At 45.1% G+C, this 26,502-nt stretch overlaps 1 protein-coding gene across 2 annotated transcripts in view; it reads left to right on the top strand.

Annotated features, from left to right (window-relative positions):
* Window positions 1–13,487: 13,487 nt before the first annotated feature.
* Window positions 13,488–26,502, top strand: part of RAI2 (retinoic acid induced 2) — a 59,878-nt gene continuing 46,863 nt past the window's right edge. The window contains exon 1 of one of the 2 annotated variants that reach the window (XM_023633190.2): window positions 13,488–13,732. The gene's annotated coding sequence lies outside the window, so the exon portion shown is untranslated. Of the gene's footprint in view, window positions 13,733–14,023; window positions 14,321–26,502 lie in introns of those variants that run through there. The other variant, XM_070256596.1, reaches the window with a different exon arrangement.

The raw sequence follows: 26,502 nt of genomic DNA, 5'->3' as shown, positions 1-26,502 counted from the left end.
TTGGGATACATTCCTTCTGTACTTAATTTGTTGAGAGATTTTATCATGAAAGGATGTCAAATTTTGTCAAATCCTTTTTCTTCATCTATTGAGATGATATGGTTTTTAGCCTTCATTCTGTCATTGTGGTGTATCATGCTTATTGATTTGTGTATGTTGAACCACTTTGCATCCCAGGAGTAAATTCCACTTGATCATGGTGTATGACCCTTTTAATGTGCTATTGAATTCAGTTACCAGTATTTTGTTGAGGATTTTTGCATCTATGTTCATCAAGGATATTGGCCTATGATTTTCTTTTCTTATAGTGTGCTTGTCTGGCTTTGGTATCAGGCTAATGCTGGCATAATAAAATGAGTTTGGGAGTGTTCCTTCCTCCTCACTTTTTGGGAAGAGTTTGAGAAGGATTGGCATTAATTCTTCTTTAAATGTTTGGTGGAATCCACCAGTGAAGCCATCTGCTTCTGGGTTTTTCTTTGTTGGGAGGTTTTTTATTACTGACTCAAACACCTTGATCATAATTGGTCTGTGCAGATTTTCTATTTCTTTATGATTCAGTCTGGGTAGGTTGTATGTTTCTAGGAATTTACCCATTTCTTCAAGGTTATCCAATTTGTTGGCACATAATTTTTCATAGTAGTTTCTTATGATCCTTTGTATTTCTGTGTTATTAGTTGTAATGTCTCCCCTTTCATTTATAATTTTCTTTATTTGAGTCTTCTCTTTTTTTCTTAGTCTACCTAAAAGTTTGTCAAGTTTTTTATCTTTTCAAAAAAAAACTCAGTTTAGTTGATCTTTTTTATTGTTTTTCTAGTCTTTATTTCATTTATTTCTGCTCTAATCTTTATTGTTTACTTCCTTGAACAACAGAAAGAGCAGACATATGGGTGAATACAATAGACTACCCTTCTCCTCACAAATTTTATAAATTATATTTTATGATTGAAACAAAAGTTATAACACCATCTGATACTTTAGCCAATGATATTTGAAAGCAATGAGAGTAAAGGGACCTAAATGGAAGTAAGATTTCCATGCTTTACTTGAAGTGGGAAAATGTTGATGTGGTAAACTGTGATACATCACATATTTACGTTGTAATACCTAGAGCAAACGCTAAGAAAGCTATACAAAGAAATACATTCAAAAACACTATAAACAATACAAGGTGGATTCCTAAAAAAATGTGCACGTAATGTATAGGAAGGCAAGAAAAGAGAAAAAGAGGAAACAATAAAAAAATAAATAATAAAATGGCAGGCTTAAGCTCTAATATATCAATAATCACCTTAAATGTAAATGGTCTGAATGCACTAATAAAAAGGCAGAGATTGGTTGAATGAATTAAAAAACATGACCCAACTATATGCAGTTTACAAAAAAACTCACTTCAAATTTAATGTTATAGGTAGGTTGAAAGAAAAAGGATGGAAACAGATCTACTATACAAACATTAATTAAAACAATTGGGAGAGGCTATATTAACGTCAGATAAAGTAGACTACAGATAAAAGAAAATTAGCAAAGACAGAGAGGGATATTACATAATGATAAAAAGATCACCAATTATCTATAACAATTCTAACTGTGTATGCGCCGAACAACAGAGCCTCAAAATGAATGAAGCAAAAACTAATAGAGCTGAAAGTTGAAACAGACCAGTTCACAATTATAGTCAGGGACTTCAACATCTCCCTCTCAGTGACTGAGGAATTATTGGGCAGAAAATCAGAGAGAATATAGAAGACCTGAACAACAAAATTAACCAGGAGTATCTAATTAACATATATAAGACACTCCACCCAACAACAGCCAGAATACACATTTTGTTTCAAGCATCCATGTAGAAATCACCAAGAAACACAAAACCATAAAACAAATTTCAACAAATTTGAAAGAACTGAAATCATACACAGCATGTTTTCTAATCATAATGGTATCAAACTAGTAATCACTAACAGAAAAAAAGAACAAGAAAATCTCTAAACACCTGGAAATTAAGCAACACACTCCTAATGTGTCAGAGGATGTCTCCAATGAAATAAAAAAATACATGCAAACAAATGAAAATGAAAACACAACATAAGAAAATATGTGAGATGCAGCTAAAGCACTGCTGAGAGGGAGATTTATGGGGGAAAAGAGGAAGGTCTCAAATCAATAACCTAAGGTCCTGTCTCAAGCAACTAGGGAAAAAAGAGTAAAATAAGCCCAAAGCGAGCAGAAGGAAGGAAATAATATAAAGCAAAAATAAATAAAACTGAAGTAGAAAAATAATAGTACAAATTAATGAAATAAAATGCTAGTTCATAAAAAATAAAATAATATTGATAAAGTTCTAGTACAGCTGATAAAAATGAAAATAGAGAAGAAATGCCACCAATACCAGAAATGAAACAGAGGATACCACTACAGATCTTATTAGACATTAAAAAGATAAACTACAAACAATTTACACTAATAAATTTAACAACAGGTGGAGGGAGGAAGCAGGTCTGGAATTGATATTCTGATCTGACTTTAAAGATGAGGGAAGGAAGTCCTCTAAACCAGCCCGTGGTGGAAGCGCGCGGTTGCGCTGCATCTGGACGGCCCGCTGTGCGCGCGGTGGTTTGCATTCTAGCAGCCCCTTGGAGGCACGCTCCTGCCTCCGACAAAAGGCTGAGACTCCTGTGCCCAGTGTCAGGAGAGTCTCTTTCTATCTCCTGCTCACTCACTGCTCTGTCTGAGTGGCTTTGAACCCGCTCTGTTCTCTCTCTGGACTTGGATCCTTTGTACCAGCAGGAGCCGGCTTCCCCCTTATGTCTTGTCTTTCTGACTGGACTGTCAAGAGATCTAACAAAAACAGTATCCCCATGTCATGTCATCTGCAAACAGAGACAACTTAATGTCTTCCTTTTGGATTTGGACACCTTTTACTTCTTTTTCTTGCCCAATTGCTCTGGTTAGGACTTCCAGTGCTGGGTTGAATGGAAGTGGTGAGAGTGGGCACCCTTGTGTTGTTCCTAATCTTAGAGGAAAAGCTTTTAGCTTTTCATTGTTGGGTATGATACTAACTGTGGACTTATGTAGCCCTTATTATGTTGCAGTACATTCCTTCTGTACCTAATTTGTTGATTTTATCATAAAAAGATGTCGAATTTTGTTAAATGCTTTTTCCACACCTGTTGATATGATGATATGGTTTTTATCCTTCAATTTTTAATGTGGTATATCACATTTATTGATTTGTATATGCTGAACCATCCTTGCATCCCAGGGATAAATGGAACCACAAAAGACCCCAAATAGCCAAAGTAATCTTGAGCAAGAAGGACAAAGCTAGAGGCATCACACTTCCTGATTTCAAACTATATTTCAAAGCTACAGTAATCAAAACAGTATGGTACTGGCATAAAAACAGACACATAGATCAATGGAACATAATAGAGTCCAGAAATAAATCCACATATATGGTCAACTAATCTCTGACAAGGGCATCAAGAACATACAGTGGGGAAAGGATAGCTGCTTCAATAAATGGCGCTGGGCAAACTGGATATCCACGTGTAAAAGAATGAAAGTGGACCCTTATCTTACACCATACACAAAAATTAACTTAAAATAGATTAAAGACTTAAATGCATGACCTGAAACCATAAAACTCCTAGAAGAAAACACAAGAGAAAAGTTCCTGGACATTGGTCGTGGCAATGATTTTTTGGATATGACATCAAAAGTACAAGCAACAAAAGCAAAAATAAACAAGTGGGATTACATCAAACTAAGAAGCTTCTAGACAGCAAAGGAACCCATCAACAAAGTGAAAAGGCAACCTATGGATTGGGGGAATATATTTGCAAGCCATATATCTGAGGTATATAACAAGTTAACATCCAAAATATATTAAAAACCTTATACCACTCAATAGAAAAAAACACAAATAACTCAATTTAAAAATGGGCAAAGAACCTGAGCAGACAGTTTTCCAAAGAAGATATACAGATGGCCAACAGGTACATGAAAAGATGCTCAACATCACTAATCATCAGGGAAATGCAAAACTAAACCACAGTGAGATATCACGTCACACCTGTTAGGATGGCTATTATAAAAAAGACAAGACATAACAAATGCTGGTGAGGATGTGGAGAAAAGGGAACCTTTCTGCACTGTGGGAATGTAAATTGGTGCAGCCACTATGGGAAAAAATATGGAGGTTCCTCAAAAAATTAAAAATAGAACTACCATATGATCCTGCCATTCCACTTCTGGGATTTGCTTGTTGCTATTATGACATACATTTATTTTGTATTAAATAAGAGACACATACACACAAATAAGATGCAAAAGTATGAAATTTAATAAGTGAGTGAAAGCAACACATTGACAATTCCCTTAGGTATACAAGTAGAAAGCACACAAATAAAAATGGCCCACCTCCCTAGTAATCAGTGAAATATAGTTTATAACAAAATGAGATAAATATTTTGGCCTAGGCTGGTGAGTACTCATAAGGCAAGTAGTGTCAGAGCTCATATTTGGAGTTGTAAGTGGAACATCCTTTTTAAAATCACTTTGGCAACATGTAAATGTTTCTGTGTCCGCCCCAGAAATATTCCAGCTGTGTATTTAGTCTGAGAAATAATTATTAATGGGGAACATTGATATACACAAAGATATGAATTGCAGTGTTCTTTACAACTGCAGAATTTGGAAATAGCCTAAACTTCCAACTGCAGGGGAAAAGATAAGTATATGGTAATAAATCTACTTAATAAAATTGTTTATTAAACCATTGAAAATGTTTATTGTGATTATCTAATATCAGAATGCTATGGGAAACACTTATTCGTTGAAGATATTAAGAGACAAAAGCAGGACTAAAACCATATGTAATATTATTTCACTTGGGTAAATGCTATAAAAAGAAAAACTTGGGAATATACAGATCATTCGGAGTGATTTCTGATTGAATGTTTATACTGAAGAAAGAAGAGCTTTTTACACTTATATCACTTATATTTAATTTTTAACGGATGTTATAATGAAAAACCTTTTTTTTTTTTTGGTGAGGAAGAGTCACTCTGAGCTAACATCTGTTGCCAACCTTCCTCTTTTTTTTGCTTGAGGAAGATTTGCCCTGAGCTAACACCTGTGCCAATCCTCCTCTATTTTGGTATGTGGGTCACCGCCACAGCATTGCTGATGAGTGGTGTGGAACTGTGCCTGGGATCCGAACCTGTAAACCCGGGCCACTGAAGGTGAGTGCACCAGATTTAACCACTATGCCATGGGGCCCGCCCCCCAAAAAATCATTTTTTAAAGAATAAATCATATGTAGTCTACAGTATTTCTACATTAACCACGAATATTTTCTAAAGCAATAATGTTGTATTTTTTAAAAGGTCACCTCTATTTGCAAGTAAAATGTCTGTTCTTAAAAAAAAAAGACAGCCACTAAAAATCTCTAACAAGGACCCATCTAATAGAAGGAGTGAAAGAGATAATCCAGGTCTGCAATTTATGCAACATTCCTGTCAAGTTTGGGGACAGATCCTTTAAGGCAGGATGTCAGTGAATGAGAAACCAACTCTATCCCATGCAGACAGCAATGTGGACATCAGAGATTGATGGGGGCAGTTTGGAGAGTGGAGTCAGGTGGTGGAGCTACCTTTCCAATGGAGGGTGTGAGAGCTGTGCAGAAAGACAGACCCAGAAGCCTAATGCTAGGGCTGGGGCCAATGTGGGAGGGGCTCCTAGGGAAGACCGCTGGAGAACGCTGTGGCTCCATGGCTGAGTGATGCCTCAGAACATAAGGAGTTTAGATGTGAGAAATCAGCTTCATCTCAGACCCAACACACTGGTGGTCTGGCTCAGAAATTGGGCAGGGATAATCCCAGGGGTGAAGAGCATCAGAGATTCACCTGGGAGGGGCTGAGGTAAGCAGGGGCCGATGGTGAGCAATTGGGTGCTGACCTGGCACAGAGAGGCCTCAAATGCAGAGGACGGCAATAAAAGCCGCTCGCCACCCTACAAGAGAGATTTTACTCCTGCTCTCTTTTCCTCTTCTATAAAATTCTTCTGTTCACAAAATTCTATAATTTGAGAAATTCTCCCTGCTGAAGAAAAATGAAATGAAGTTCCTTCTGTATTATACATTGATGTCCTGTTCAAAAATGAATGACCTTGTCAACTCCTTTTACGCCTTGAACTTATAGCAACAGAAACCTTGTTAGTTACGTTGGAGAGACTCGCAGTGCGTGAATCGAAACAAATCTGATGGGCCATCCACACACTGAAGGTTGCAGGAGCGTGCAATGCATCTGTGGCATGGACCTTTTGTGGAATTGACAGCCACCTTCTCATCTGCTTACAAACTGTGTGCTAGCCAGGTCAGATAGGTCGTATCTATGGAGGAGGTAATCACTTCCAACAGCCGGTGGGTTTGGTGGCTGAGAAAGTTCTCAGTACCTCTTTTTCCCCAATTGCAGAGGTAGAATCTTGCCCTCGCCACAGGGCCAGGCACAGGGGACTGTGGTTTTCAGTGACTGGGGATATTTAGGGGCCACTGATTGTTGTTCCCTTTAACATGAACACTCCTGCCTTGGAGCGTCTCAGCAGTTATTTTTTATGATTGTTTTGGATATATTTTAAGTGTCAGTGCTCCTTACTCCAGGGCAACTTTGCCGATTTTTCCTTTCTTACTGGGAGATCAATCTGACTCATTGTGAATGAATTTTTAAGAAAACAAAAAACGCAAGTCTGATCCCTGGAAAGAGAAGAGGACTTGGCAGGTGGAAAGGGGTGTGTGTGTGTGTGTGTGTCCAGTTCTTGTGCAAGAACCTCTTCGAGCATCATTTCCCCGTCGGAAGGCCGAGTCGTGTGGGGTCATCTCTGAGCTAGCTTATCCTCAGTCCTTTATGTGCCAGCATCTCAACCACACTCAGGCCAGAGCTGCTCTGTCATCCCCCCCAGCAAGATAATTCACCTCTCCGAAAGCAAATCTGGGTCTATTTTCCACTTAACCCAGATCCGCTGCCTTATTATGTCCTGCCCCTGACTCCAAATCTCTCTCCCAGCTGTAATTTTTGTTTCTGGTCCTTTCTTGGTGATGAATATGCACTCTCCTCTGTCTCGTGCAAGCTGGCTTCTCACTTGGCTTGTACAGGGCTCTCCACTGACTTGGACAAACCCTGATAGCCTCAGGTGACAGTCACACGGCTCCAACCCCAAACCCACTCTGTCCACATCCTCCGTCCACACGGAAAAGGCAAGTGCATTTGACGGTTGTGAGTCTTGTACAAGATAAAGGAGACTGACGCTCCTTAGGAATAAGAGACGAAAGCACAAACGTGAGGGGAGATAATCATGAATTTAACCATTACTTATTGAAGGCCTCTGATATAAGGAGAACTGAAGTCGATTCTGTGGGAGATGTGAGCCGTGGCTCCCCCCTTGATGTTGACAGTCGAGTCAGAAAGACGAGACATAAGGGGGAAGCCGGCTCCTGCTGGTACAAAGGATCCAAGTCCAGAGAGAGAACAGAGCGGGTTCAAAGCCACTCAGACAGAGCAGTGAGTGAGCAGGAGATAGAAAGAGACTCTCCTGACACTGGGCACAGGAGTCTCAGCCTTTTGTCGGAGGCAGGAGCGTGCCTCCAAGGGGCTGCTAGAATGCAAACCACCGCGCGCACAGCGGGCCGTCCAGATGCAGCGCAACCGCGCGCTTCCACCACGGGCTGGTTTAGAGGACTTCCTTCCCTCATCTTTAAAGTCAGATCAGAATATCAATTCCCGACATGCTTCCTCCCTCCACCTGCTTTTCTTAGATCTCCTGACTCCAGAACGGCCCTTACCGCATCTGGGACGAAAACCAAACCAAATAAAACCAAACCTGTAACTGCATGCATGTCTTAGGATGCTTTCAATTGCAGCTAATAGAGACTCAAAGAAGCTTAACCTATTAAGCAGTGTAATAATTTCTGTAACAGCAAGTGCAAGTTCTGGTGGCTCCAGAGGGGGTTGGTTGCTCTATCAGTTCAATAACATCACGCAGTTCTAGGCTCTTTCTCTATGTTTGTTGTGCTGCCTTGAGCATCAGCTCCCTCCTAGGCCTGGCTCCTAGCATCACAGTAACCATCCATCCTGGTTTTTGAGGAAGACTCAGTTTATGCCTTTTGCCCCGGCATAATTAGTAATAGCACCCCTTGCACCCTCAGTACTGTCCCAGTTTAGACAATCAGTTATGTGGTTACCTCCACTGTGTTTTTGCTGCCAGGCACAAATCCAGTTACACTATCTTTGTGTCCATTGGGAGAAGGAGGGATGTTCTCCTGGAAGAGTAAGGACTTACCCAGAAAGCCTCCAGCAAGCCTCTCCTCTCATCTATTTGGCCCAAATTATAGCATGAGGGATGCAATTTGCCCCACATCAAACAGAGCCCATCCTAAAGCTAGGATCAAATTCTAAGGTACGTGGTTTCATAGGAGAGGGAAGGATGCCTAACATTAGGGATCTATTAGGAAAGAGGAATGGGGAATGCAGAGTGGAGAAGCCACAAACAAAGCCCTTTATAATGAGCCTGCTTCTTACTCTTGACAATTTCTCAAAATCCTCTGAAATCAAATGCTCTCCTGATTGTGAGACTAGACAGAGCTACACCTGGACTCTGAGAGACTTCGGTGCAGGGCAGGGACGGTACTTACTACTCTATGTGTTCTAGCCTGTAGCTCACTACTGTAAAGTAATGGTTGTTCGGGACACGCTTGTTGATTGCCTAACTGAAGGACCAACTCACATATCCTTTGATTCAGTCTGTTAAAATTAGCAAAGATTTCATATGAACTCTATTATGCCCTTTGGATAAAATCTGGGCATAATACAGTTCATATGAAATCTCCAAATAAAGAATACCGAAGCCACTATGCAGACCACATTAGAAGTTTCTTCTATTAAAATGGTCAAAACCTTTCCCTGTGGGCTCTGAATATTCCTCAGGTAAAAAGGTCGTTCTCGCTGGATTGTTTCTCTGAATGCTTCTCATCCTCTTTCTCCAAGCCTGGGGTTGATTTCAATTCTTTGTGCTTTAATTACCCCTTGCACTTTTTTCAGCATTTATCCCTTTGCATTGTGATTATGTTTTCAAATGCCTGCCTCACTCAATCACTCAAGCATCCAGTAAATATTATTGACCACTAAATTTTTTTAAAAGAGTTTCCATTTAAAATACATTATTCAACTTCAGTAAAAAATAGACTCCTTAAGAATTTCTGGAAAGCAATGGACCCTTTCCCCCAGACACATTCACACCCATGAGCACTAAACTGGTGTCTACAACTTCAGGGCTTCCAGGAACCCCTAGAGAACCCCTAGAGAAAACCACAACAGTGTTCATGCAGGTCAGATCAAATCATGCTGGCATGCCCCAGGGTGATGGGCTCAGCCACCAACTCAAGTCACATATGTCTTTTGCAAAGCTCATCAACACCCACTGGTTAACAACAGCCAGGACCCAACAACTCCCAAATCTAGGTCTCCAGCTTAGAGTTTGAACTCCAGACCAGCTCTTGCAGATGCCTACTGGACCTCTCTCTGTGGCTGCCAATAGGCACTTCCCAATCAAGGTGTCCTAACCAGAACTCCCTGGAGCAGACACTGATGGTGCCCCACGCAATCTCTTGGATGCTACCATTTCAACGTGCTCCACAGACATCCAGCTGCCAGTTTCTTCTCTCTGTACCTGAGAACAACCCTTTGCCTATGCTGGGTGGCTGGCTGGCATTGCTGGAAAATTAGCACCCCCTACACAGCCCTCAACCAACTTACTTACCTCTTGAGTGGGACAATTCTGAAATGAGTGTTTTGCATCATGTCAAAGAGTTTGCCCGTAGGATTAATCTCCAGTTGCCCACAGTGGTAATTGGCCTTGATAACATGCCTCCTATTGGCTGCTGCCCCTTGGTCTCACTTCCCTACTTCCCTATCAGTGTTTCCTTTACCTTCCACATCAACTTTCTGTACTGGAATCCTTGTCTCAGGCTCTGTTTATGGGGAAACCTACAACATTCATCATCTTCAGCCCCAAATCTGCTTCTCTTCCTAGGGACCTCTATCTCAGTGACCACATCCCCGCCTACCCTGTCACCTGATTCAGAAAGTCAGGTATCAGGCACCCTACTACTGTTTCCTCCATCACTAAGTCCTGTTGATTCTACATCCTGAGTACCACTTGACTCAAGTTCCTACCCTTTATCTCTGCTGGCACTACCTTGACTCAAACTCTGATCCTAGCCACAGTGTCTTTCACCTGGTCTCCCTGCTGCAGTCTCACCCTGCTCCAATCAGCCCTTCACACCCACCACCAGAGCGATCCATTCCTCGACCCAAATCTTTCCTGGCCACTTCCTTGCTTAAAGTCCTTCAATGGCTCCCCACTGACTACAAGAGAAAGCTCCTTTACAGGACAGACCAGGGACCTCAACTGACCCCTAGCATCCTCCGTCCTTCCCTACTATTCTTCACAGCCTCTACTCCAGCCTCACAAATCTTTGCAGCCTCCAGAATATGCTTTGCATCCGAGCTTTGGTGCCTGCTGTTGCCTTAACTTGTAATGCCTTTCCCTTACTTTGAAAAACTCCCGTTCATCTCTCAACGCTCACCTCTTGTCAACATCTCTATGCAAACTTTTCTGACTGCCCTGCTCTATGCCATTCCCTACCCCTTCCCAGTACAGGGATAGGCCCACTCCTTCAGTGTTCACCTAGCCCATTTTATAACTCCTCACGTACCACAGAGTGTCACATTGTATTACTAACAGTTTATTTACTGGCCTGTGAGCTCCTTGGGATCAGCGACCATATGTTAACCTTCTCTCTAGTGGCAGTCCTTAGCTCAATGACTGGCATACAGCAGGTACTTAATAGATGTTCATTGGATAAATGAATGAATCATCTGTCTGGCAAGTATGTGAAAAGTACATTATGAGGAGATGTATTAGAAAAGCAGGACATAGATAAAATAATCAGATCTGAGAGGGGAAATTTCTTGAGTCCTTATTTAAAATCACCAATTATTAGAATTACAGATCTCAAAAATCACCCTGAGCAACCTTGGAAGATTATTTTGGTTCTTTCCTACTGTTGAGGCATGTCACTTCTTCCCTTCATTTTCTTAGGCATCCATTTAACCAGATGAATACAATTCTTCCATATCAATATCCTATTCCTGTCCTAAAGCATCTCCTCCCCTCAATCCAGACCCTCTTTTTGTGGATTCTTCTTTTTCCCTGCTCTCTGAAATGGCAGCCACAATGAAAACACAGAGGGGTGCCACTGTACATTTCTTTGGGAATGGGGGCCAGGATGCCTGTTTATTATGTATTAATCTGAATCAATATAGACTTTCCTGAAAACATAAGCACCTCAAAGGGCAGCAAATATGAATCACAACTGCCAAGGAGGATCAAACATTAACCCAGGGTGGTGATGAGGCCAACAAAAGAAATAGGCTAGTAATTGCCTTCCAGGATATCAATTCCTACCTTATACACACATACCCCTTCAACACACACAAAACCTTTATGGATCTTTCATCCATGAACTTGCCCAATTATAATTGCCCAGCTGTGTCTTTAGTTGTAGTCAGGCTAGGTCCTGGCAACCGAGACCTCACATACCTGACCCAAGGACTCAGAACAGTTATGAGATCTGTCGAGGAAGGCTTTGGTTACTGAAGTGGTCGAAGACACGTGCACAGACAAATATTTCCACAGGTATCATTAATTACTTGGAGCTGACTTAAAACTCCAAGAGCCTGATTCAAACACGTAGAAACTGGTACTTTCTGATGATATTCGTTATTATCAATTCTTAAACTTGCACCGTGTGTCTTTCTGCCTCTATGTCGATTGGGTACTTCTAAATTTAACTCTTCTTTTTCCAAAGAGGAAATTCAGTCTCGAGGAATAGTACCACCAGGGCTGACTTCTCCATTGCAGGCAGTAGGCCCAGTGCCTGAGGCCCACAATACTTTTAGGAGCCCACGGAAATGTTTTAATTTCTTTTCAAATCAGAAAAAAAGTGATTTTTTATGTTGAAGAAAATGTTTTAATGTATAATAGTAATATATTGGTCTTTACACCAATGCAATTGTAACCTGTAATTTTTTTTTTTACGAAGATTAGCCCTGAGGTAACATCTGCCGCCAATCCTCTTTTTGCTGAGAAAGACTGGCCCTGAGCTAACATCCGTGCCCATCTTCCTCTACTTTATATGTGGGACACCTACCACAGCATGGCTTGCCAAGGGGTGTCATGTCCACACCCGGGATCCAAACCGGCGAACCCCAGGCCGCCGAAGCAGAAAGTGCGAACTTAACGGCTGCACCATCAGGCAGGCCCTGTAAACTGTAATTTTTACTATTTTTTTATGGAGGAAGGAGTCCACAAGGGCCAAGTGCCCACGAAAGTCCTAATGTGGCCCTGGTTTTGACCACGTTGTGCTTGCAACACAAGGTTAGAACAGAAGTTTTCAAACACAAGTTCAGGTTCCCATACTAATTAGAAACTTTCCAGGCTGCTCTCTATGTATTTCAGACTCTGGCCTGGCCACTCCAAATTCTACAAGAGGGAAGTCATGGTTACTACTCAAAGTGTTGGGACTGGAGGTTTGAAGATGCAAAGGATGGCTAGATTTGGACTGCTTTCTCTGCTCTCATTAATTTCTGCTCTGCCATTCTCTCTCAAATATCTTCATCCTGTTTTGATTACCCAAAAAAAAAAATCTTTACATCTTTAGAGATTAATTAAACCAATGTAGTTGCTTCCTTTGCTGTCTTAAAACATTTATAGTATTCAGGTTTTCTATTTTATTTTTAAATGATCAATGGTACTACCGGCGGCGGCGACAGCGGCTAGGTACTACTGATACCTATTATTTATTTATTTATTTATTATTGCAATCGTGTATTCATCATCTCTGTAACTCCAGTTCTTAGCACAGTGTCTGGCAAACACACGGTGCTTAATAAATGTAAGTCAGATTAACAAATGAATCATCTGTCAGGCAGGTGTGTGGAAATGAGATGATATCCGTGGACTAATTTTACCTTTAATAATCTCACACCTTGTGAGAAGGATCTTCCACCTCTATCACAACTGGCATTTTGAGAGGTGATCCCTGGGCCCCTGCCACCTCTCCCGCCTCCATCAGCAAGCCACTTCCTCCCTCCTGGGCTCTGTTCTCTCTCCTCTTCATCCTGGGGTCTGGAATGGTCCCCAGCGCGCTGAGAGGCAGCAGGGTCCCCGCTCCACTGGTCCTCCCCGGCGGCCCCCTCCCCCCCGCGTCCCGGGCGCCCCTTCCTCCTGCCACCCCGCACCGCCCACAGCCACGCCCTCTCCGTGGGCGAGATCACCTGTCCCTCCTCAGCCGCCGCCTCCTTGGGTACCCTTTCGCCCCCCTCCTGCTCCCCCTCCTCCGCCACCTCCCCCAAGCCCTCCCCTTCCCCGCCTCCTCCCACCCCTTGGTGTATATAGTAAAGGCCGGGCGCCGCACGCAGACACACACTCGCCCGGACACAGGCGCACACACGCTCACGCACAACCGGCGGCGGCGACAGCGGCTAGGTGACAGCGGCGACGGCGGCTCCCACCGCTGCGCACCCCCTTCAGGCGGCGGGCGGCGAGGCCAGACCGGAGAGTTCCCGCACCCGCGACCACCCCGCGGCTTCCTGGAGGCGGCGGCCGCGATTGCGAGGTAGCGGCCGCGGCGCCCCCGTGCGGGCCAGGGTCCCCCCCACCCTCCCCGCGCGAACCTGCCACCGGGACACAGGGGGCGCGCCGGGCTGGGCGCTCCTGGCGGGGCCCGGCGCCCGGGGAGGGGCCTGCTCCCGGGGGCAGGACGGCGCCCGGAGGCCGGGGCCAGCGGGGAGGGCCGGGCGGGGGCGGGGACGCGGGCCGAGGCCGCCACCCGTGCGGCGTCCCCGGGCCCCGCTCCTGCTCCCGGCGCCGCGCTCTGGCCGGCGGGGCCGGGGACGGCCGGGGAGGCGGCGCCGGCCGGCGGGGCGGGGGCCCCGAAGTGGGTTTCGGGCCGCCACCGGCGCTGGCACTGGGCGCAGAGGGCGGCGCGCGGCGGACTCCGCGCCCGGGCACCGCACCGGGCCGCCTCTGGCTCCGCCGCTCTGCCCCGGCCCGGAAAACCCGGCGCCTTCCAGGCCCTTCGAAAGATGGATTCTGTTGACGTATCTGGCGGCCCTGGCGAGCCGGGTGGAAAGTTAGGTTTTGCCAGATCGCACTGGGCTCGTCTTTGTGACGCTCGGCCAGCCCCGCATCGTCCCGGAGCCGGGTGAGTGTGCGTCGGCGCCCCAGGAGACCGTGTGCCCCCCAGTGCCCAGCCCCGGGGTGGCCGCACCAGCTCGGGCTTTCTGCCATTGTAGGCACAGAGCAGCGTTCTCGCTGCATTTTTGCGTGCGTTTCAGCCGTGCCCTTTGCCGAGGAGGGAGTTCTTGCTTCTCTCCGCGTTGGCTTTTTCGGGGTTGGGGTTGTGCTCTGTGTGTTTGCTTGTTTGCTGTTTAAAGCCCGACTATTGTTCAGGATAAGCTCCGCCTGGGTGGGGAAATGGCATCCCACCACAGTTGCCGGCGAGGGGTAGAAATGTTGCCAAACAGCTGCTGCTTTGTGTTTCCCTATCCGAAGTCCCTGGAGTAGGTTTGGGGCACGACGAAGAGAGGGATGGGGCATGGAGGGAGAAGGTGGCTTTGGAGGAGCGAATTGTCACCCACCCCATGGCACGCAGTCAGCCTCCCTTTCTGCCTGCCAAACTTTTATGAATATTCCTTTTGTGGCAGGGCGAAGCTTAATGAATTCAGCCGAGTTTTCCAGGGAAAAGCAACCCGGCTTTAACAATGGTTTGAGAACTTAATCAATGAGAAAGGCAGGGGGAGGAGGAGGAGGCGCTGACACCATATCGGGGATGTGGCTGCTTCTTGCAGAGTCAGGTAGGGAAGACGTGGGCAGGGCAGGTCACAGCGCCCGGGTGGCCGCGTTCCCAGAACTGACTGTGGCTCTTACCTGTGCCCGCTGGAGCCACCCTCCGTCGTACCCCCACCTCACGGTCTGCCCAGAACTCAGCGATGGGGCTTGAGGGACGGCTTGCGGCAGTGCGCGGGCCAGCCCCCCTCATCTGGCGTTTTTAAGGATGTGTAAATATTTTGCTGAGGATAAGTGACATCAACAGAATGATATTCTGCAGAGCCCGAGTGTGCAGCGATGATAAATAGATACGACCAAACAAAGTTTTGATAACCGCGGATTCTCATGGCTCGCTCTGTTTCATTTGGGTCTTTGTTTTTGTTGGTTTAGCATTATCTCTCATCCTCTGGTGTGATCCTTTTATTTAGCTGGTTCTTGGAAGCTCCTCTTTAGAACAGAGAGAAAAGCAGCCAGCAGGGAGAAAACAATTCTTAGCCTTGCATGCAGCGGGCAAGGTTTTCTGTGCTTTTCCCAGCGAATCTTTCCCACTGTTTTCGAGATGTCTCTTTTCCTCCTTTTGAGTCATCAGAATCGTTTGTTGATTGACCAAGAGACTTCTGATAACTTTGAAAATGTGCTGTGATATGCCTTTGTTACAGTAGAGGGTGGCAGTGTAGGAGGACAGTGGGGAGGCTAGTGGGTAGGAGGCACTTGCCAGAGCAGCACTATGCCCCCACCCACTGTTTTGTCCTTGGTGTTTCCTTCTCAAAGGGGAACATGGGGGGCTGTGCCGCTTTTAGAAGCCGAGGGTGGCTACAAGGCACAGAATCATAAGCCTGGTGGCATCCTAGTTTCTCTGCCCCTTAGAAGCCCAGAGAAACCACCCACCCACCCCCAAACCCACACCCGCCACCACACACACAATATCCTGCAAATGGGCACTTGCATCTCATCCTGACAGATGCCCACTAGAGGCATCCGCAAGGCAGCCCAGCTCTGTGAGCTGAGTCAGACTGGAACTTGGGGTACTGGCTGCTTTGGCACCAGCCTCTGAGACCGTTCAGCCACCCAGGGGGGTCCTTTATTATGCAAAGAAACCCCAGACCTCTCTCAGTGAGGTTTGGCCCTGGAAAACCTGCCCATCTCAGGAACAAATGAAAAAACAGCTTTTCAGGTGATGCCAGTTGCCAGTGTGAGAACTTGGTTGGTGGGCAGTTGGGCAAGAACTGTGAAATAAATAAAAAGTCTTGTAGCCAGAAAACGGAGCCACCAAGACAGGGCCTCTGAAAGGCAAGAAAGAAAAAGGCTGGGAGGTGTGTGACGAGGTGTTACCGGGACTGCTACAGCACCAGGAGACAGATATAGCTCTAGCTATAATGACCCAAAGACTAGATAGGACCAGCCTCTCCAAATCCATTTGACCCAGAATGGAGGTATTCTGTACGTGGAGATATCCACATAGCGTGCTCTGAATCTGCAATAGGAAAATAGCAAGTGTCTGTTCTCTGGCTCCTTCCCTAAGCTTAGATTTGGGGGAGGAGGGGGATGGGGGGATATAAATTGGGAAGGGGATTAACATTTGTTGTTGCCCTCTGTCTGCCAGACACTTCACATGTGGGAAACCATGATGTGATGGAGGCATTATTTTACAGATAAGGAGTCTGAGGCTCAGAGACAGTTCCAGTCGCGCGTCTGATTCCAGACTGCTGGTTATGATTTAAAGGGGCAACATGTCCCTCTCCGCCTCCCCCAAGTCTCTTATTTATTTCTCCCAAAGGCCAGAGTCCTCAGCCCCTACCCATTCACAAAATATGGTACCAACTGCAGAGGAAAAGCCCGCCAGTGAGGCAGCCCAGCTACCCAGGGCACATGCTTATGTGCCAAGCAGATAGTCCCCAAATAGTCCCTAAGTATTTCAGGTGGAAAGACTGTGCCTTTTCATTTTGGAATCCCCAATATCTAACTGTTGCTTAATAAATGATAGTTGAGTGACTAAATGATGGAGTGAATTGTGGTGAGGAGGCGGCTGTAAGTCATTGTCAAGGGAGACCCAGCAGAGATAAATCTAGAGATGTGTATGCTTAGGTGGGGACTCAGAGCCCCCGGTGTCCTTCTCCAGTTCTAGCCCTGGGTAGTTCCAAGCTGACAAACCCATATGAGATGGGCAGTAGCATTCCCATCTTATAGATGAGGAAACTGAGGCTGAGACAGATTAAGTAACTAGCCCAAGGTCCATGGCAGGACCAAATAAATTTGAGACCATCTCAAATAAATAAACTCTAAATAAAAATGAGGCTGGGTCTTGCTATGCAAATGCATCATGAAAGCAAGTCCCTTAGCCCCCTTCCAAACAGATGGTAGCCTTTAACCCCGTAGAAATTCTCGAGCCATCGAGAGAGCCAGGATTTGAATCCATATACGAGGTGTTTCTGACTCTGCTGCCTCCCTGATCAGAATATGAGGGGGACCTCAGAGAAGGAGGCGCTCAAGGAGGGGTGGGGAAATGGCTAATTGCACTCTCCCCTGCACAAAAACCTGTGTGGGATTCTGAATTAAGCTTGATTTGGGGATCAGGGTGACATCCTTGCTGTAGAGTTGGCAGCTCTTGTCTTTGGAGAATGCCTGTGATTACCACTTCTCCCTCCCACCTGATGGTCTGCCCGAGTGCCCATCATCTCATTCTTTCCAGACTCACGGCATCTCCTTTGTGGCTCACAATTTTTGATGAGCCTCTCGAGTCTGCCGCTCTCCTGTGTTCTGATGGCAGCTGGTGAGGAGGTGATTTTGGTGGCCACATCAGTACTTCCGGATTTTGCACATGACCCGCCTTCTCTCTCCAGGCAAGAACACACATGCACGCACAGGCACAGGCGCACGTAATTTGATCATGTTTCTGTATCTGCTTCACCAAATTAGATTGCAAACCCAGAATTGTTATTGAAAGAACGTACGTGACTTTGGTGATCTTCTGTCCCAGCCCCTGCCTTAAACAGATCAGAAGAGCTAAGATGGAGGTAGCTCAACCAGCAGATGCCTTGAGTAATGATTGTACTCACTGGCCTTGCCACTGCTGTGGGGCAGCCCCCCACAATGCAGGCATGGGCCCCAGGCCTTTCAGAAAAGGCTGTGTTAATCTCCACTTGGAGGTAGGGCTGGGCTCCTAGAACATCCCAATCCTTGCACTTCCCATTTCTGCTGTAATTCTTAGCTCCAATAACTCTATAGCCTATGCTGCTGTCACCTGTCACTCTTCTTCTCCCAGCTTTTTTGGTCTTTCAGCACAGCACTGTCTAATAGAAGTTTCCGTTGAAATGTTCTATATCTGCACCCTCCCATACAGTCGCTACTGGTCACATGCGGCTGTTGAGAAGTTGAAAGGTGGCTAGTAGGATGTGCTATAAGGATAATATATGTGCGGGACTTCTAAGACGGTACAAAAAAAGAATGCAAAATAGCTCATTAATAATTTTTATATTGATTATATGGTGAAATGATAATATTTTGATTATATTTGTTAAGCTGTAGTGTTACAATTAATATCACTTTGTTTCTTTTAACCTTTTTAAAGTGCCTACTAGAAACTTCAAAATTACATATATATTTCTACTAGACAGCGCTGCTCTAGAGCAAACTAACCACCAGCCTTGTAGCACCCCCAGATGTTTGGGGGGCATAAACGCCCTCCATCTCCATGGCAAATGGGAGGTATGGGGCTGACTCAATAGCATCAGGTGACTTTGATTTTCAGTAGCTAAGGTGCCATTTTGGGGGTCCCCATCAAGCATGTTTGCTCAGTCAAGTTCCATGAGGAATGTGGGCTCCAGAAACTTAATGGAGACGAGAGAGCAAGGCCAGGGGATGGGAGTGGGTGGGGCTGGCTTGAACAAAATGGCCCCTTTTCTTTCCTTTCCTCCACCACACCACACCCCACCCCAGGCGGGTGTCCTTGTCCATTGGAGAGCTGTATCCTGCCTGAGCAACTGATTTCCTTGACACCTGCTCTAATAATATTCTTCCCAGGGATTTCTTCTTGGAGGATAGTGTCCCAGTAGACACCCTAACGCTGAGAGTGGATTATTTGAGGCTGGGGCCAGTCTTAAAGAAGAGAAAGGAAAAAAGGAGGTGTACATAGTCATCTCCTGACAGTTTTTGATGAATACAAGAGCAAGGAAATTAATACAGTTCCTGTGAGAGAGGGAGAATAAATGCAAGGAAGCCCAATTTCACACACTGTGGTGCCACAGATGAGGAAACCTGACCAAGGGACAGTTCCAGGGGGTGGGGGAAGGATCGCAGCTGGCACTATGGTCTTCTTGGGCCCTTCCCTGTGTGCTGGGCATGGCCCAAGGAGACAGAAAGGGCTGGAATAATGAACTTGGGGCTGCAGTGATTTATAGGTCAGGCGCCTGTGGCTCTGGCTCCTGAGGGGGCTGCCCCCACAGGGGACCCTTGGCTGACCTCCTTGAGCTCCTCGGAAGGAGCTGGTTTTGTTTCCCATGGCAGAAGCAGACTGTTTACTGGAGCACAGGAAGAATCCGACATTCTGGCGAAAAATAATTCATTAACAGCCAGGGTATTACCAGTTCCCTGGAAAAGCTCCTCCAGCTGCACTGTAGCAACTGTTCTTTTTCAGCAACAGAATCGGGCCTCACTGGCAGCCAAAACTGGGTGTGTTTGGGCGTTTTTGTCATTGTTGTTATTTTTGCCTTTGTGTGTGTGTATGGCCACTTTTGCCTTATAATTCAGAGAAAGGGATGGTGGCCCGGAAGGGTCGAAATGGTATAGCTGTCAGCCGTTCTTTCCTTCATGGTTTAAGTTTGAAAGCTCTAGGCCAACTCTAGGAGCATGTATTTTTCTTGATCAAAACCCATCCCCATGCTGGGGTCACTGCAGAGCCACACAGAATGTTCTAGAACTAAAGGAATTTTGGAGAATCTCAGCACCTGCTCTTAAAACCCTCTGGAAACAATTGACTAAAGGACTCCCACCCCCACCCACCCCCAACACACACACACAGAGACACACACACACACACACACCAGGCAGAAAGTCCTATCTTGGCTGCGTGGAATTCTTTGCTTACTATTAATTGGCACAGTGGGGCCAAAGTATGTGATTCATCATCCCAGTTTTGAGGGCATTTGGAAAGCCAGGCAGGCATAACCAAGAGAATGGGCTGCATGTTTTGCTCACTAAGAATGATTGAATCTACAGTAAATAAAGTGGAATGATTCAGGAAGCTTTTTATGCTCTGGAAAAATCTGTTTTAAAAAAAGGTTTTTGTCTGCTTGTTTGTTTTTTAATGCCTCATGCTCAGAAATGTGTACCCAACTAGCAAGAAATGGGAAAGAATGGCATTTCCTTGTTTTAGCTTTTTAAAAAGTCTGATTGCAGGTTAAGTAAGATACAATGTATTGATTTTGGTTTTGTGTGGAACATAACTAAGCAATCATTTTATTTTACGAGATATTAATTTCCATCCATTTAGACTGATGAAATATGCATTTAAAATGCACTCTACCTACCCCCACCATCATCACAGTATTTCTTTAATGCTCCTAGATTCAGATTGAGAACTTATTTCATTTATTTGGAAAGGAGTAAGTATGTCCTTAGTCAACATATATGTAAACCAACCTTAGATTTCAGAGAAAATGGGGCCTTCTCCCTTTGATTACTGCCAAAGATGAGAATATTAAAGGCCGAACAGAGTTGGCTTTATCTGGACCATAGTTTCTTCACCTTGGCTTTGCTGACATTGAGGCCAGATCATTCTTTGTTGTGGGAGGGCGTCCTGTGCGTTGTAACATATTCAGCTAGATGCCAGTAGCATCTCCCCCTACCCTAGTTGTGACAACCCAAAATGTCTCCAGACCTTGCCAAATGTCCCCTCTGGGACAAAATCACCCCTGGTTGAGAACCACTGGTCTAGACCAAGATTTAATAGGGAATTTGTGGTTTTTGGAAAACTCAATTTGAAATAATAAAAGACACAATTTTCCCCTCTGACTTTTATATATACAATTCATAGGAGTGATTAATTAACAGTTGCAAGCGGGTCATGTGCCTGATTTAATTCTAAGATTGGTGGGGAGTCTATAAGATTGTGTAAGCACAGTTTTTTTTTATGGCAGGCAATTGAATGAGGCATAGGTAATTGGGGGGCATATTGTAATAACTAACGGCTTCTCTGGTTTTTCATAAAGAGAACAAGGTTGATCCCTCCCTAATTTCTTTTTCACATGCACCTGATTCCAGGCATGCCTTCAAAGCCACCAGGCATCTTCCTCCACCCCCGCCCCCTCCCCACTGTCATTTCTCCTGTAGCATCTTAAGCCTGAGCCAATTAATTTAGCCCTTTAGTGTACTTGGGAGAGCTCTGCTTGTAACACTGTAATAGACTCATTTCAGATCGTGGCAGTCCTTTACCCACCACTAATTTCTATGTTTTCCAGTACCGTTGAGAGAGAAAGTCAATGGTGGGTAGATGGAGCATTTTTCAAAATTATTGGACATTCAAATTCAGGTGGTCTCCACCACCTGCCCTAATTGTTTTCCCTCTCACACACATTTGTTTCCTTGCAGCAGTTCTGCTTGGGAAAGAGAATGTCAGCAGGGCTCCTTCAGGCAGCTCGAACCTGATAATGCCTGCAGTCAGCAGCAGATGAAATGCCGCGGGACAAGCCCTCAGCCTCTTCTTCCTGATGGTCCCTTGAAAGGCTAGTCAGGAGCCTCGTGTATTCACAGGGAAGGTGTCATGGGGGTAAAACATGGAAATGGGATTGGTGCTTGGGAGACAGAGGGAAGACAGAGAGGTGGATCACTCACATAGGAAAGTGTCTGAGGTCAACCCTACCCTGCTGGTCTTCAGAGTGGGATGAGCATTTGAGGGTGCTTGAGGGCATGAGCAGGTGCTCAGTGCAGACATCAATGGGGGCTGCTTCATTTTGCAGTCATCCAAGGTATGCTGACTTTTTCCAAAGCGTGTCTGAAGGAGTTCAGAGTGTCTTGTGTAAAAGGATTCCTTTGCAGGCTTAGCCGATGAGGAAAGACGGAAAGGTGAGCATGCAGGGGTTTACCAAGCCAGCAATAGACCTTCATTGGCGAGTTCTAGCCTTGCTTTAAGAGTAGTTTGACTCTTCCTTGTCATCGTAAAAGATGAGGCAGTGAGCTGGCAGACAGCCATAGCGAGCTGGGTCCAGGCAGATAAATAATTGATTTGCAGCACGTGACACTTGGTCATTCTAAGTTGCCAGCCCCTCGCAGGCCAGGATTTGGGTGATGGTTGCAACACTGGGAGAGGAAACGGGATCATAAATCTGTGCTTTGGAGGCCAGTTTCATGGTGCAGAGGCCACTGGGGCCACCGCTGTGTGCTGCAGAAGCAAACAGACAAGTCCGAGTGGTATGTTGTTCCTCAAAATAATGGCAATGGAAATGGCTGTGAAAAACATTTAGACCCTTGTCATAAAAATGCAAACAGTCTTCCTGCTATAGGGAAAAGCTAAATAAACTCTATTGCAGCTGTATTAAGTAGAAACAGATTTGAAAATCGGGTGTTTTTTTTCCTGAGACACTTATTTATAGCAGGTTGGGCAAAGGCTGCCACTATCTTTTGCGACTCCGGAAGAGTGTTTTCCAGATGGTCCTTGCTGTTTTTCTCTTTATTAAGCTTAGCTGAACACAGCCTCGCTTGGAAAGGTTCACAGAAACTGGTGTTATTTTTTTCAGATTACAATGGCCATTGATTGGCTAACAAATCAATGGATGGGAATGGATTGAGGCTGTGCCAATGAATTTCCTTTTGCATTTAAAAATAAGAAAAATGTTAAGAAAAGCTCAAAATAGGGTGCTCTTTCTTCGACTATATACATCAAAGCTTTGAAAACCATTCACAGCTATATTTTCTATTAATTTACATTTGCCTTTTTTTTCTAAAATAATGCCCTCCTCTTTGCTAAAACTCTGCAACGTTACTGTTTCCTTTCCAACATCTAAACAATGTCCAGATACATTTCAGATTGAGCAATTAGCTCTGGCTGCAGTTTCCTTTTATGAAAAAAAAATCACTAACCCACTAGACTAAATATGAAATTATTGAATGTGAAAATATCAATATGAGACCATTTGTTCTAGGATCCTTTGTGGCTTATCACTTGCATTTTAAGAAGGCAAGAAAAGACTGCTTCTTGCCCTGTCTTTCCATGTTGGGCACACCCACGCCAGAAACCTCAAGCTTTGTTTTTGCTCTTAGGAGCTGGGCAGCTGGATTTTGGGTCATCAAGGCTAATTCTTACAGCTCAAACCACACAGGGAACCATTTTGGAATGTCACACAAACCATGGTCCCCACAGAGCAGGCTTGTGGACCACTGCCTGCATGGGACAAAATTTCTACCTATTCACAGTGGAATGAAAGAAAAGTGAAAATGTAGTGAGTTCCTTTTTGAAAGCTAAACCTTTTCCATTTTACAGAACTCCCCTGTATTCTTAAATGGCCTTTCCCACTTTTCTTGGTGTTAAAGTCTCTTTTATGAATGATCAAGAGAGGGCATGGCATTTGTAGTTCAACATCTTTTGTTGACAAAGGCAGAAGTTGTCCGACTCATGTTGGACCCTTCATTTTTTTTAAGTGTTACTCATTCAGAACATTAGAAAGTCTAGGATTCACCAAGGATGCCTGAGTGGATCAGGAAGGGAAGCCTCTATTATGATTCCTGAGCCATGAGAACTGATCTGAGCAAGGGTCCATTACCCGACTTTTCTGACCTGACACCCGCAGAGAGCTGGCTTTGTCCAAAGCCCATGTGAAGAGTGGAACTGCTTCTCCAGGGGAGTTTGAAGGGAAAACTGGCCTGTGGTCATAATGTCTGAGCATGCAGCCCCGATGCTGGAAGCCTGGGCCCTTTACCACTGGCTCCTGATGTCAACTCTGCTGCCAGTTCATGTCGGCTTGACTCACTTTCCCCTCTTCTCAGCCCTGCCCACCACTCCCATGAGTGCAGGCCTCAGCCTGGCTCATGGGTCTGGCCCCAGTCTCCTCTTTGCTCCGCCCTACTCCTGTCCTTGCTCCCCCAGCTGCTATTCCTCTTGCTAAAGCACCTCTCTAGCCTTGTAACCCTAGCTCAAGAACAGTCAGTGACTCCCTATTTCCTAATTTGTTAGAATAAAACTTCGCATATGAAGCCCTCTTCCCATTTTCCCAGCCCATCTTCCCCCTCGCGACTGGCCTTCAGTGGGGAGAATGTCTCTGGGTTGTACAATTGCTCTGGGCTGGGTTTTGTTTGTTTTCTTATATGGGGGGAGGTTTACAAGAAGGTTACAAGCTCTCTTGGGCATCTTTCTAGATGAACACCACTGAAGCCTTGAGTTTAATGTAATGGACTATCCCAAAGATTGTGACATCAGTGGTTAAAAACAAAAAGCTCACCCCACACAAAGTGAGGCTCTCTGGCTTCAAGAATTATAGCTTTACTATGAGTCTCTTACATGCTACTTCTGGATTAGGATGGCACCTTTCTGGCCTGCCAGCAAATGGGTATTGCTTCGCGATGGCCCTGCTGGCTTGTCCTGCTGCAAATAGAGCCACTTACACAAGCTCTGAAATTTGCAATTGAAACGTAGTGGAGGGAGTCCATCCTAGCCAATGCAGACTGTCTGTTCCATTAGAAAACGTCTCCAGTGGCTGCTCATAAAATCATAATGGCAACAATATTACCTGTCATTTGTCAAGCTCCTGCTATAGGCTAGACAGTCGTACCAGGTGATTTACATTTATTATTTTATTTCCAGCTCCTTAACAACCATATGAGGCAGGGGAGTATTATAAGCTTTGTTTCATAAAGGAGGAATTGGGGGCTCAGAGAGGGCTAGTAACTTACACAAGGTCACACAGCTCATAGGAGGTAGAACTGGGATTCTAGACAACCTGGTTCAATAGAACTTTCTGCAATGATAGAAATGTCCTATGTTGTCCAATATGATAGCCACTAGCTATAAGTCGCTATTGAACACTAGAAGTGTGACTAGTGTGGCTTAAGCCTGACTTTTTAATTTTACTTTAATTAATGTTATTTTTAATTTTTTTGCTAACCATTTTTAGGTGTACAGTTCGGTGGTATTAAGTGCATTGACATCGTTGTGCAGCCGTTACCACCATCCATCTCCAGAACTCTTTTCATCTTGCAAACTGAGTCTCTGTACCCATTGAACAATAACTCGCCAGGCCCCCTCCCCCAAGCCTCTGGTAACCACCATTCTCCTGTCTGTTACTATGAGTTTGGCTTTTTTTTCTTTATTCCACATTTAAGTGGGATCCTGCAATATTTGTCTTTATATTTTTAATTCTAAATGTAAATTGCCACATGTGGCTAGTGGCTACTGTATTGGACAGCACAGCTCTACAACATGGTTGTTTCACTGTGCCATTCTGCCCCTCTGCTCCCAGCTTTATCTGCCCCTCTCCTATAACGCCTACCAGCTTTGTGTCTCTCTTCCTCCCTCCCAGCCCAATACAGTTCCTTCCTTTCTCAGAGGCCTGGAGCCCAGTGGTTCTCAAGCTTTAGTGTCCATTAGAATCACCTGGAGGGCTTGTTAAACTACAGATACCTGGGGCCCGCCCCCAGTGCTCTGGAGCCTGCCCCCAGTGCTCTGGAGCATGGGCCCAAGAATTTGCATTTCTAAGAAGTTTCCAGATGCTGCTGGTACTAAGACCTTTGGTTGAACATTATCTACCTGGGCTTAAGAACTAATTCCTGCATCTTAAAGTGGTGTGGCCTGGGGTTAAGTTGTTACAGCTGTTACCTCCTGGTACGCAGAGAGCGATGGGCACTGGCTCAGATCAGCTGGGAGACACTCCTTCCTGCCGCTATCCCAGGGACCTGCCTCTCTCCCCGTCCCAACTGGATTTGGGCCACAGTTAAGTTTGGTCACTCCCTTGGCGATTGTTCTGGAATGCGTTCATTTTGATTTGGGGTTCCTTGGGAGCGGATGGAGAGCAGGCCAGGGTGAAGGAAGATGCACGATCTCTAGGAATTGCCGGACCACCCTGGTGATGTAGGGCAAGCCCGGATGGAGAGGCCCATTTGCTGTCCTATTTTCTGCTCTCTGCAATTAAACTGTGGCAGAAAAGTTAACTAGGAAAGAAAAATGAAGCAGGTGAGGCAGACAGAAAACAAAGCTGGTCCTCCACCCTTATTTCTTCACCATAAAGTCTTTGTCCATTTTGGAGGGCAAAGGCCGGGTGCCCTGAGGCAGGATTGGAGGCGACGGTGTGAGTGGCAAGGCAGCCTGGAGAGGTCCCTGGAAAGGGGACTGTCACGTTGGCCACCTTGGCTCTTGATCTAGCTTTCATCAGTGCTGAGAATGTTGTTCTTGTTTAAAAAAAAATGCAGGGGTAAAGGTAGCTGAGGCTACTCACAAAAGTAGCTGTTAGGCTGTTTTTCTTATGAATATTTGTAAAATAAAAGAGTAATGTGGAATCATTTTTTTCTAAGTGTGCACAAATCTGTGTTTTCTCCCACAGAAACTATGCTTTTTTCTTTTCTCTCTCTGTTTCT

The sequence above is a fragment of the Equus caballus genome, chromosome X (genome assembly GCF_041296265.1).
Source record: "Equus caballus isolate H_3958 breed thoroughbred chromosome X, TB-T2T, whole genome shotgun sequence".
NCBI lineage: Eukaryota > Metazoa > Chordata > Mammalia > Perissodactyla > Equidae > Equus > Equus caballus.
Note: the sequence above shows the minus strand (reverse complement) of the source record. Positions and strands in the feature narration are given on the sequence as shown.